Source organism: Triticum aestivum, chromosome 6D (assembly GCF_018294505.1).
Source record: "Triticum aestivum cultivar Chinese Spring chromosome 6D, IWGSC CS RefSeq v2.1, whole genome shotgun sequence".
NCBI lineage: Eukaryota > Viridiplantae > Streptophyta > Magnoliopsida > Poales > Poaceae > Triticum > Triticum aestivum.
The window spans coordinates 224,939,030-224,945,029 of record NC_057811.1 but is presented as its reverse complement, the minus strand read 5'-3'; positions in this window follow the sequence as shown (position 1 = coordinate 224,945,029).

Genomic DNA, 6,000 nt, shown 5'->3' with positions numbered 1-6,000 from the left:
GCGTCAACGGCGGCCTCGATGGCGAGGTGCTCCTCCAAGATCTGGGGGTCGGCACGAATGGCAGCCATCGCGACCTCATCCGCGCGTGCGGCCGCGATTTGCTTCTCCGCTGGCAAATGCTCCTTGAGATCCTGGCTATACTGCGTGCACCATGGCTTAGGGCGGCGCTTATTTGGTGGAGGGGTCGGTGATTTGGGTGGAAGGTGTCGCGCTCGCGCCGGCGGTCGGGGCATGTGGGATGTGGAAGGAGGAGGAGGATGGGGGTCGGGTGTGGATTACCTGCCTGGATAGGCGAGGCCGAGCAACGTGAAGGAGGGTCACCGGCGAGGAGGCGACACTGCAAGCAAGGAGTGAAGGTTTCAACTTGGAAAGTAAGGCGGAAAGAGGGGAAATGTGGCTTTTGGTAAGGGGGAGGGGGCGGGGAGGTAGATATTTCCGCGGAAGCCGAAAATTTGGAATCGCTTCAGCGAAAAAACTGGCGCGCAAAGTGTCATCAGACACGGTCCCTTATTCAGAGCTGTGTACGATATGTGAACATCACAAACGATTCAGATAGCTTAACCCGTGTGTGTTGAGTTTGAACGTCAAAATTTTTGGTTCGAATTTCCCTGGTTACAGTGGTCATCCACGTCATTGCATAATTTGGGTACACAAAGGAGACTAACTTCTTAATCGAGCAAGTTCAGCAATTAAACAGAGCTAGCTGACCTAAACATTACTCTAACAAATTAAAGACCGGCGTTCTTAATTAAACAAAACAAAGAGTACTACTACGGCTGGTGCTCGTCGATCTCCGCCGCCGCCTCCATGTCCAGCTCGCACCCGACGATCTCCTGGGGAAGGGGCTCCATGGCATCAATTGCACCATACTCGGCAAGCATCTCGCCATCCGCGTCCGCCATATCTTTGGAATAGGCCGCCACGAGCTGGGCGTGGGCGGCTGCGATCTGGGCTCTCCGTCGTGGCAAGGTATGCCGCGCAGGAATGGACGGCTGCTCGAACTCTCTCGGCGATTGCCAGGTCTTCGGCCGTGGGTTGCCGACCGTTGTCGGAGAAACTTCGTTCGATTTGTGCGGTGACCGCCACGAGCTGGGCATGGACGGCCTCGACATGGTAGTGGGCGGCCTCCATCAGGGCTAAGGCCGCCGCTCCGAAATGGACAGCTGTTGTGCCGCTCTCGCCAGTGGCTATCCCCGAGGCAGATGCTGCTGCCGCCACCTGAGAAGCAACAGCGGCCGTTTGGGCTCCCTTGGCTGCCCGGACGCAGACTGCGGTTGCCCTCAGGAAGATTGTTAGCACGCGCCTGGCGGCTGCGGCCGCGCTCTCGCCGGAGTGGGCCGCCGAAGTTGCCCTCATGACGTGGGTCCACTTCCCCATCTTTCACCGACGACGAATGAACAGTGAAATGATATTTGGGGTGTGAGCGAGTGTGCTTGACACATCGGCTGTGGACTGTAGCCGACGCACCTTCTCGCGTATGCCATAGGCGTACTATACACTGACGGTGCTCCAAGATATTTTGTGCTGCATCTCACACGGTTGGTGATAATAAACTATGTGCGATCTACTTGATTTATCGTCTTGATTTGAATTACGTAATGGAGTCACAGCTACAAAGGATGGTGTTTGAATTGTTAGAACTTTTATGTGCAGTGAACAAGCAACTATAGGTGTGTCGTCAAAAAAATTGGAAATATTCAGGGTTCGTTTGGACATTTTTATACATTAACTGGGTTTTGTAGGCATTTTATGCGCATAATTCAAATTTGAACTACATGCACGTTCTCCAGTGCATATAAACTGGTTGAAAAAATAAATATGTCTACTTGGTCGCATGCTTAGGTCCCATGCAAGAAATGGGAATGAATTTCACACACCCTACCACCGTCACTCGACCGCAAACATTGAGATACCTGGTTTTTTAAATTCTAGTAAATCCAAAACTCGTCTGAAATTCATGAAACTTGGCATGCTATCATGGAGCGGCATCAACATGCCATGGTAAAAAATTTGTCCCATTTGGGGCAGGTTTGGGTATAAGCTTCTCACAAACCAGACCTTCTCACAACAAGCGTGATGGTTTCGGTAGGGAACGTGCTACCTTTGGGGACGAAACGATATCCGTTGCCTCTTATTGCTTTCAAAAAAATTCGAGTGTCGACATAGAACAACATGAGTGTTGTGTTCAATTTTGGAATTTTTCGGCGTTCGTTTGGACATTTTTATACATTAACTGGGTTTTCGAGGCATTTTATGTGCATAATTCAAATTTGAACTACATGCACATTCTCCAGTGCATCTAAACTGGTTGAAAAATCAAATATGTGTCCTTGGTTGCATGCTTAGGTCCCATGCAAGAAATGGGAATGAATTTCACACACCCTGCCACCGTCACTCGGCCGCAAACATTGAGATACCTAGTTTTTAAATTCTAGTAAATCCAAAACTTGTCTGAAATTCATGAAACTTGGCATGCTATCATGGAGAGGCATCAACATGTCGTGGTAAAAATTTTGTCCCATTTGGGCAGGTTTGGGTATAAGCTTCTCACAACAAGCGTGATGGTTTCGGTAGGGAACGTGCCACCTTTGGGGACGAAATGATATCTGTTGCCTCTTATTGCTTTAAAAACTTTTTGAGTGTGAACATAGAACAACAGGAGTGTTGTGTTCAATTTTGGAATTTTTCAGGGTTCGTTTGGACATTTTTATACATTAACTGGGTTTTCGAGGCATTTTATGCGCATAATTCAAATTTCAACTACATGCACATTCTCCAGTGCATATAAACTGGTTGAAAAATCAAATATGTGTACTTGGTCGCATGCTTAGGTCCCATGCAAGAAATGGGAATGAATTTCACACACCCTGCCACCGTCACTCAGCCGCAAACATTGAGATACTTGGTTTTTAAATTCTAGTAAATCCAAAACTCGTCTGAAATTTATGAAACTTGGCATGCTATCATGGAGCTGCATCAACATGCCGTGGTAAAATTTTGTCCCATTTGGGGCAGGTTTGGGTATAAGCTTCTCACAAACCAGAGCTTCTCACAACAAGCGTGATGGTTTCGGTAGGGAACGTGCCACCTTTGGGGACGAAACGATATCCGTTGCCTCTTATTGCTTTCAAAAATTTCGAGTGTCAACATAGAACAACAGGAGTGTTGTGTTCAATTTTGGAATTTTTCGGGGTTCGTTTGGACATTTTTATACATTAACTGGGTTTCCAGGCATTTATGCGCATAATTCAAATTTGAACTACATGCACATTCTCCAGTGCATATAAACTGGTTGAAAAATCAAATATGTGTCCTTGGTTGCATGCTTAGGTCCCATGCAAGAAATGGGAATGAATTTCAAACACCCTGCCACCGTCACTCGGCCGCAAACATTGAGATACCTGGTTTTTAAATTCTAGTAAATCCAAAACTCGTCTGAAATTCATGAAACTTGGCATGCTATCATGGAGCGGCATCAACATGCTATGGTAAAATATTTGTCCCATTTGGGGCAGGTTTGGGTACAAGCTTCTCACAACAAGTGTGATCGTTTCGGTAGGGAACGTGCCACCTTTGGGGACGAAACGATATCTGTTGCCTCTTATTGCTTTCAAAATCTTTCGAGTGTCAACATAGAACAACAGGAGTGTTGTGTTCAATTTTGGAATTTTTCGGGGTTCGTTTGGATAGTTTTATACATTAACTGGGTTTCCGAGGCATTTTATGCGCATAATTCAAATTTGAACTACATGCACATTCTCCAGTGCATATAAACTGGTTGAGAAATCAAATATGTGTCCTTGGTTGCATGCTTAGGTCCCATGCAATAAATGGGAAGGAATTTCAAACACCTTGCCACCGTCACTCGGCCGCAAACATTGAGATACCTGGTTTTTTAATTCTAGTAAATCCAAAACTCATCTGAAATTCATGAAACTTGGCATGCTATCATGGAGCGGCATCAACATGCCGTGGTAAAAATTTAGTCCCATTTGCGGCAGGTTTGAGTATAAGCTTCTCAAAAACCAGACCTTCTCACAACAAGCGTGATGGTTTCGGTAGGGAATGTGCCACCTTTGGGGACGAAACAATATTCGTTGCCTCTTATTGCTTTCAAAAAAAATCGAGTGTCAACATAGAATGACATGAGTGTTGTGTTCAATTTTGGAATTTTTTGGGGTTCGTTTGGACATTTTTATACGTTAACTGGGTTTTCCAGGCATTTTATGTGCATAATTCAAATTTGAACTACATGCACATTCTCCAGTGCATATAAACTGGTTGAAAAATCAAATATGTGTCCTTGGTTGCATGCTTAGGTCCCATGCCAGAAATGGGAATGAATTTCACACACCCTTCCATCGTCACTCAGCCGCAAACATTGAGATACCTGGTTTTTAAATTCTAGTAAATCCAAAAATCGCCTGAAATTCATGAAACTTGGCATGCTATCATGGAGAGGCATCGACATGCCGTGGTAAAATTTTTGTCCCATTTGGGCAGGTTTGGGTATAAGCGTCTCACAAACCAGAGCTTCTCAAAACAAGTGTGATGGTTTCGGTAGGGAACGTGCCACCTTTGGGGACGAAACGATATCCGTTGCCTCTTATTGCTTTCAAAAAAAATTTGAGTGTCAACATAGAACAACAGGAGTGTTGTGTTCAATTTTCGAATTTTTCGGGGTTCATTTGGACATTTTTATACATTAACTGGGTTTTCTAGGCATTTTATGCGCATAATTCAAATTCGAATACATGCACATTCTCCAGTGCATATAAACTGGTTGAAAAATTAAATTTGTGTACTTGGTCGCATGCTTAGGTCCCATGCAAGAAATGGGAATGAATTTCACACACCCTGCCACCGCCACTCGGCCGCAAACATTGAGATACTTGGTTTTTAAATTCTAGTAAATCCAAAACTCGTCTGAAATTTATGAAACTTGGCATGCTATTATGGAGCGACATCAACTGGTAAATTTTTTGTCCCATTTGGGGCAGGTTTGGGTATAAGCTTCTCACAACAAGCGTGATGGTTTCAGTAGGGAACTTGCCACCTTTGGGGACGAAACGATATCCGTTGCCTCTTATTGATTTAAAAAAATTCGAGTGTCAACATAGAACAACAGGAGTGTTGTGTTCAATTTTGGAATTTTTTGGGGTTCGTTTGGACATTTTTATAAATTAACTGAATTTTCGAGGCATTTTATGTGCATAATTCAAATTTGAACTACATGCACATTCTCAAGTGCATATAAACTGGTTGAAAAATCAAATATGTGTCCTTGGTTGCATGCTTAGGTCCCATGTAAGAAATGTGAATTCCACACATCCTGCCATCGTCACTCGGCCGCAAACATTGAGATACCTGGTTTTTAAATTTTAGTAAATCCAAAACTCGTCTGAAATTCATGAAACTTGGCATGCTATTGGAGCGGCATCAACATGTCGTGGTAAATTTTTTGTCCCATTTGGGGCAGATTTGGGTATAAGCTTCTCACAAACCAGAGCTTCTCACGATAAGCATGATGGTTTCGGTAGGGAACGTGCCACCTTTGGGGACGAAACAATATCTGTTGCCTCTTATTGCTTTCAAAATCTATCGAGTGTCAACATAGAACAACAGGAGTGTTGTGTTCAATTTTGGAATTTTTCGGGGTTCGTTTGGACATTTTTATACATTAACTAGGTTTCCAAGGCATTTTATGCGCATAATTCAAATTTGAACTACATGCACATTCTCCAGTGCATATAAACTGGTTGAAAAATCAAATATGTGCACTTGGTTGCATGCTTAGGTCCCATTTAAGAAATGGGAATGAATTTCAAACACCCTGCCACCGCCACTCGGCCGCAAACATTGAGATACATGGCTTTTAAATTCTATTAAATCCAAAACTCATCTGAAATTCATGAAACTTGGCATGCTATCATGGAGCAGCATCAACATGCCTTGGTAAAAAAATTGTCCCATTTGGGGCAGGTTTGGGTATAAGCTTCT